Source organism: Staurois parvus, unplaced genomic scaffold (assembly GCF_062004578.1).
Source record: "Staurois parvus isolate SC_StPar_1 unplaced genomic scaffold, SC_StPar_1.0 ptg001135l, whole genome shotgun sequence".
NCBI classification, from domain to species: Eukaryota; Metazoa; Chordata; class Amphibia; order Anura; family Ranidae; genus Staurois; species Staurois parvus.
Window position 1 is genome coordinate 490,001 of NW_028318931.1, and position 7,980 is coordinate 497,980.

At 42.1% G+C, this 7,980-nt stretch overlaps 1 pseudogene; it reads left to right on the forward strand.

Annotated features, from left to right (window-relative positions):
- LOC149439292 (olfactory receptor 52P1-like) overlaps nucleotides 1-4,435 on the forward strand; it is a 75,044-nt pseudogene extending 70,609 nt beyond the window's left edge.
- The last annotated feature ends 3,545 nt before the right edge of the window (nucleotides 4,436-7,980 follow it).

Below are 7,980 nucleotides of genomic sequence, written 5' to 3' on the forward strand. Positions count from 1 at the left end.
CAGTGCAGCCCAGCAGTGCTGCCAGTCAGTGCCACCAGTCAGTGCCCAGGGGTTGTGCCAGTCAGTGCCGCGAGTCAGTGCCCAGAAGTGATGCCAGTCAGTGCCGTCTATCAGTACCCATCATCAGTGTCACCTATCAGTGCCGCCTATCAGTGCTGCATATCAGTGCCGCCTATCCGTGACCCCTAATTAGTGCTGTCTATCAGTGCCGCCTATCCGTGCCACCTCATTAGTGCTGCCTATCAGTGCCCTTTAGTGCTGCCTATCAGTGCCCATCAGTGCCGCCTATCAGTGCCCATCAGTGCCGCCTCATCAACGCAAATCGGTGAAGGAGAAAAAATACCTGTTTGAAAAATTTTATAAAAGAAACAAATAAACTTTTTTTTTTTTTTCCAATTTTTTGCACTTTTTTTAATTTATAGCGCAAAAAGTAAAGTGCCCAGTGGCGATTAAATACCACCAAAAGAAAGCTCTATTTGTGAGAAAAAAATGATCAAAATTTCATATGGGTACAATGTTGCATGACCGCGCAATTGTCAATCAAAGTGCGGCAGCGCTGAAAGCTGAAAATTGGCCTGGTAAGGAAGGGGGTATAAGTGCCCGGTAGGCAAGTGGTTAAATATATTTTTCGCCTGTTCCGGAAAGACCCACTTTGTATGGGATGGGGGGGGAGATGTACATCTTCTCTGTACTGATTTGTAATTTCTTATGAAAACAAATAAACACTATTGGAAAACAAATATATTTTTCTTCCCTATGGGAATCCATTGCATGGCGTGTACCCACATGGAAGAAAAATATATTTTAAAAATACATTCTTAATATATTCTTCCCAAATATATTGACAAATATTTCAAATACTACAAGTTTGGCTGTGTTCAATATATTTAAAATAAAATAAAAATGATATACTGTGTGTGTGTATTTATGTGTGTGTGTGTATGTGTGTGTGTATGTATACACAGTATGTGTATGAGTGTATATACATATATATATATATATATATATACATATATATACAATATATAAAAAAATAATAATAATTTTATATATATATATATATATATACCCACATTGAAGAAACATATATTTTAAATATATTTAAAAAATCATTCTTAATATATTCTTCCCACATATATTAACTTATAGTTCAAATACTACAATTTTGGCCATATTCAATATATTTAAAAAATATATTTCAATATAATTGTGAATATATTATTAAAAATACATTCAGAACACATGCTGTGATATATATCAAAGCCTCATTTGGAATGCATTTACAAGTATATTTAAATCTATATTTAGATCTATGTTTAAACGCATTTTTTTTAGATGTTCAAAAATATGTGGAAAATATATTTTTAAAACCATACTTTTAAATATATGCCTTTGGAAAAATATATTTTAATTAACATTTTTGTAATACGTTATTATTATTATTATTCAATACATGTTAAAATATATTCGTGTAGGCCAATATATTGTAAATATATGTCGCGTACAGTATATCATTTTTTTTTTCTAAATATATTGAAAATATATTTCTCTTCCGTATGGGTACACATAGTGGGGGATGGGAAGACTGAGCATGGTTATTCTCCTTTTATGTGAGCACAATCGAGGTATTTTTTCATTTTTGGTTTATATCATTCTACACTATGAGTTTTTTCACTTATTTTCTGTATTTTTGAGCGGAAGGTCAAAGTGAAGAATTTGTTACTGAATGGAAAGGAGGAGAGCGCCACCTATTGGCCGTTCTCAATATTGCACAAGCTTTATATGACCCCCTGGGGGAGACTTAGTAAAACTGGCGCACCTGGAATCTGGTGCAGCTGTGCATGAGAGACAATCAGTTCTAAAGCAGGCCAAACAGGTCGAATTCTGAACGATTTTTTTCTATCGAAAACGTAGTTCGTTCTGTAATCCGATGGTGCCACCAATGATTTTGAAAATTGCTCATTTTTCGCGAATTTTCCAACATGCCCGATAAATGAAATTGGGAGGATCCAAGAAAATCGGCCGGCGCCATGGGTCAAATATTCTTAGGTACAACCCGGAAATTGACCCGTGTATGGCCGGCCTAACTTCAGCTCGTTCACTTACGCTTTGACAATAAAACCTGGAAGCTGATTGGCTGCCATGCAGAGCTGCACCAGATTTTGCACCCTCCAGTTTTAGAAAATCTAAATAATTTAGATAATAAATCTAAATAAATAATAATAAACAAAAAAAAAGAAAATTTTGAGAAAAAAACAATATTTTTGACTTTTTGCTATTAAACATGTCCAGTAAACAGTAAACTGACAACTAATGGGGCCCCCGGGCAATATCGGATCATGGGGCCCCTGTGTCCTTGCCCAAACTCAAAAAAGCCTATGAAAAAGGTACCAGGGGCATCTCATGGGGCCCCCTACTGACCCCGTGCCCTCGGGCAGTGCCCGAGTTTCCAAATTGTCAGTCCGCCCCTGCTGACAAGACTACACTGTTCGGCACTGACGAGACTACACTGCTGGGCACTGATAATGCTGCACAGATAGGACGGCACTGATAGGCACTGACAAGGCTACACTGCTGGGCACAGATGAGACTACACTGCTGGGCACTGATGAGGCTGCACTGATGGGTACTGATGAGGCTGTGCAGATGAAGCGGCACTGATAAGCTGCACTGTTGGGCACTGATGAGGCTACACTGATGGGCACTGACGAGACTACACTGCTGGGCACTGACAAGGCTGCACTGATGGGTACTGGCTGCACACATGAGGCATCACTGATAAGCTGCACTGATGTGCGCTGATGAGGCGGCATTGATGGGCACTGACGAGGCTGCATAGATGAGGTGGCACTGATAGACACTGATAACCTGCACTGATGGGCACTGAGGAGGTACTGACAAGTCGGCACTGACAGGCGGAAATGATGGGCACCAGTAGGTGGTACTGATATGCTACACTGATGCACTGGTGGGCATTGATGGTACGGATGGGGCTGCACCAATAATCAGGGCACTGAAGATCAGTACCCAGCTTATCAGTGTAAATGTGTTCTCTCAGAATTGTCAGTTATCGGCTTTCTTTGGATCAGAACATTCAGAACATATAGAAGCAGACCCAACAGTGTACCGTCTCTTATAAAATATCTACATTTTAGATGCGCTGCTGTTTTTGCGTTTAGTTACCCGTTATCTTTTTATTTTATTTTCAAAACTTCTTTTTCTTTTCTTTTTTATATATTTGTGTCTCTAAATGGAGTTCATTTCTTCCTACCAAACCATGCTCCCTGTTCCCAATATTAGTTGCCCTTGTTGGGGTTGGGATCCCAGGATTGCAAGAAGGAGTTGTCTGGACATCTATCTTCTTCTGTTTTCTTCATGTCCTGGCTCTTCGGGGAAATGGAACCGTACTGTATGTAATAAAAACCGAGAAGAGCCTCCATGTACTTCTTCCTCTCCATGCTTGCCCTCAACGACTTGGCCTTCCCCAGCTCTGCTCTCCCAAAAACTCTGGGGATCTTCTGGATGAATGGTGGTCTTATCGATGCCACCAGCTGTCCAACACAAATGTTCTTTGTCCATTGTCTTGCAGTCATTGAGTCGAGCTTCCTGGCTTCTATGGCATGTGACCGATTTATGACCATCTGTTTCCCACTGAGATACAATGCTGTCCTCACCTACTCGCTACTGGAGAAGATTGCACTTCTCATTCTGGCCGGAGCCATTGTGGTCATCTCCATTCCAGTTCAAGTAGGACATCTGAAGGCCTGTGGTGACAACATTGTCTTACATTCGTACTCTGATCACATGGCCGTGGTCAACGTGGCGTGTGGAGACACAAGGACTGACAATGTTTATGGATTAGCACTTTCACTTTCCATCACGGGGTTTGACCTGCTCTTCATTGGACTGTCCTACGCCACAATCTTACGAGACGTCTTCAAGATGTCCTCCAGGGAGGCACAAAGCGGTAGGAATGTGTGGCTCCCATATCTGTGTTTTCATCATTGCCTACCTACTGGGAATCTTCTATGTCACTTATAGGTTTGGGAAAAGGACCGTCCCCCGTAATGTCCACCTATTCCTAGTCACTTATAGGTTTGGGAAAAGGACCGTCCCGCGTAATGTCCACCTATTCCTAGTCACTTTTAGGTTTGGGAAAAGGACTATCCCCCGTAACGTCCACCTCTTCCTAGTCACCTATAGGTTTGGGAAAAAGACCATCCCCAATAACGTCCACCTCTTCCTAGTCACTTATAGGTTTGGGAAAAGGACCATCCCCCGTAACGTCCACCTCTTCCTAGCCAACATCTACATTGTATTTCCATCCTTCATGAATCCATTCATCTATGGGGTGAGGACCAAGCAAATGGGACGGCGTGTTCTGTGTATTGTTACTCACGGTCTAAAAGCGTTTTGTTTTTCTGTTAACATTTAAAGTTCTATTTTTCACAAATGTGTTAGAGTTTGTTTCCTGCACAGTGCAGGTTCTGGAGCAGATCATTTTCAGGTGTTGAGAAGACCATACTCAGCAGTTAAGTAGCCTTCTTGGTATTTAAAGCAGGAAAGTTAAAGAACAACATTTATTCATTGCCTCATGATACACAGTATCTCCCAGAAGTGAGTCCGCCCCTCACATTTCTGTCAATATTCTATCTTTCCATGTGACAACACTGAAGAAATGACACTTTGCTACAATGTGACGTAGTCAGTGTACAGCTTGTATAACATGTAAATTTGCTGTCCCCTGAAAATAACTCAACACACCACCATTAATGTCTAAACTGCTGGCAACAAAAGTGAGTCCACCCCTAAGTGACAAGGTCCAAATTGGGCCCAATTAGCCATTTTCCCTCCCCGGGGTCATGTGACTTGTTAGTGTTACAAGGTCTCGTGTGTGAATGGGGAGCAGGTGTGTTACATTTGGTGTTATCGCTCTCACTCTCTCATACTGGTCACTGGAAGTTCAACATGGCACCTCATGGCAAAGAACTCTCTGAGGATCTGACAAAAAGAATTGTTGCTCTACATAAAGATGGCCTAGGCTAGAAGAAGATTACCAAGACCCTGAAACTGAGCTTCAGCACGGTGGCCAAGACCAGCGGTTTGCCAGGACAGGTTCCATTCAGAACAGGCCTCGCCATGGTCCACCAAAGAAGTGGAGTGCACGTGCTCAGCGTCATATCCATACTTGGGAAATAGACATATGAGTGCTGCCAGCATTACTGCAGAGGTTGAAGGGGTGGGTGGGAGTCAGCCTGTCAGTGCTCAGACCATACACCGCACACTGCATCAATTTGGTCTGCATGGCTGTCGTCCCAGAAGGAAGCCTCTTCTAAAGATGATGCACAAGAAATCCCGCAAACAGTTTGCTGAAGACAAGCAGACTAAGGACAAGGATTACTGGAACCATATTCTGTGGTCTGATGACACCAAAATCAACTGATTTGGTTCAGAGGGTGTCAAGCGTGTGTGGCGGCAACCAGGTAAGGAGTACAAAGACAAGTGTGTCTTGCCTACAGTCAAGCATGGTAGTGGGAGTGTCATGGCCTGGGGCTGCATGAGGGCTGCCGGCACTGGGGGGCTACAGTTCATTGAGGGAACCATGAATGCCAACATGTACTGTGACATACTGAAGCAGAGCATGATCCCCTCCCTTCGGAGACTGGGCCACAGGGAAGCATTCCATCATAACGACCCCAAACACACCTCCAAGACCACCACTGCCTTGCTAAAGAAGCTGAGGGTAAAGGTGATGGACTGGCCAAGCGTGTCTCCAGACCTAAACCCTATTGAGCATCTGTGGGGCATCCTCAAACGGAAGGTGGAGGAGCACAAGGTCTCTAACATCCACCAGCTCCGTGATGTCATCATGGAGGAGTGGAAGAGGTAAGGTGGAGGAGTGCAAGATCTCTAACATCCACCAGCTCCGTGATGTCTTCATGGAGGAGTGGAAGAGGGAAGGTGGAGGAGCACAAGGTCTCTAACATCCACCAGCTCCGTGATGTCGTCATGGAGGAGTGGAAGAGGACTCCAGTGGCAATCTGTGAAGCTCTGGTGAACTCCATGGCCAAGAGGGTGAAGGCAGTGCTGGAAAATAATGGCGGCCACACAAAATATTGACGCTTTGGGCCCAATTTGGACCTTGTCACTTAGGGGTGGACTCACTTTTGTTACCAGCGGTTTAGACATTAATGGCGGTGTGTTGATTGATTTTGAGGGGACAGCAAATTTACATGTTATACAAGCTGTACACTGACTACGTCACATTGTAGCAAAGTTTCATTTCTTCAGTATTGTCACATGAAAAGAGAGAATCAAATGTTGACACAAATGTGAGGGGTGGACTCACTTCTGGGAGAGACACATCAGTCCCCGGCCTCAAGGAATTTACAATAAAAGGTCCCTAACTCCTATTCATACACATAATAGGCCCAATTTAGACAGGAGCCAATTACCCTACCCGCATGTCTTTGGAGAGTGGGAGTCAACCGGAGTATCTGGAGGAAACCCACGCAGGCACAAGGAGAACATGCAAACTCCAGGCAGGTGGTGCCGGGGTTGGGATTCAATCAGATGACCCTAGTGCGGCTACGTAGACATGTGCATTTTTTTTCACTTGGCTTTTTGGATGAAAATTAAATTTTTGAAGATTCGGATGTAGACGTAAAAAGGAATGTCAGTGAATCCGAAAATAACCGTATCCCTGCACTGGGTCACATATCGAATACGCAATCCAGCTCTTCTGGGTAGGGGGCTGGCGCGTGCCCCCCACCCCAGCTCTGCTGCGACTTGTTACAGCAGAAGCTGCTCAACAGGTCTCGGCCAATGATTGATGGCCGGGACCTACCAACTGGTGAAGCAGATGACAGGACAGAGCTCTGTGATTGTAAACAACACAGAGCTCTATCCTGACAGCGGGAATGTGCCACTTTTTGTTTCCCTGCAAAGCAGAGAATAAAAACCGGCATGTCCCTTAGCAAAATCAGCACACAGGAAACACACCAAGCATTGTTAGGTACACAGTTAACCCTTTGATCGCCCCTAGATGTTAACCCCTTCCAATCCAGTGTCATTAACCATATGGAAGAAAATATTTGAACTATATTTTAAAAATATTCTTCCCAAATATATTGACATATTTGAAATGCTACAATTTTAGCCATATTCAATACATAAAAAAAAAAAAAAATTATATATATATCATGTCGAAATGCATTTTTATTACAAAACATATGAAAAATATTTTTAAAAATAAATTTCAAATATACTTTATGTCTTTAAAAATACAAATCTACATTTTTGGAATGCATTTACAAATATATGTAAAAATATATGTTGAAATGACTTTTTTATATGTTAAAACAGAACTGAAGAATAAATTTAAAAAATATATATTTTTAAAAATATATATTTTTTTAAGATTGTAAGCTCCGAGGAGCAGGGCCCTCGAACCCCTCGTGTATTGCATTGTATTGGTATTGTTCTGTCTCATGTATTGTCTCCCATTGTAATGTACAGCGCTGAGCGAACTGTTGGCGCTTTATAAATCCTGTATAATAATAATAATATATTCTTTAGATTTCTTTTTTTGTATTTCTAAAAGACATACAGTATATTTGAAATGTATTTTTATAAACATTTTTTATATACTTTGTAATAAAAATGCATTTCTACATACAATATATATATATATATATATATATTCATTAAATTCAAAATACTAACACTGACGTACAAAGCCATTCATAACACTGCCCCAAACTACCTCACGGACCTGATATCCAAATACCGCCCAACCCGTAATCTTCGCTCCTCACAAGACCTCCTACTTTCTAGCTCCCTGGTCTCCTCCTCCCACGCCCGACTGCAGGACTTCTCCAGGACTTCCCCCATCCTCTGGAACTCACTACCCCAATCCATCAGACTGTCACCTACTCTCCTCACTTTTAGGTGCACTCTGAAAACCCATCTCTTCAGGGA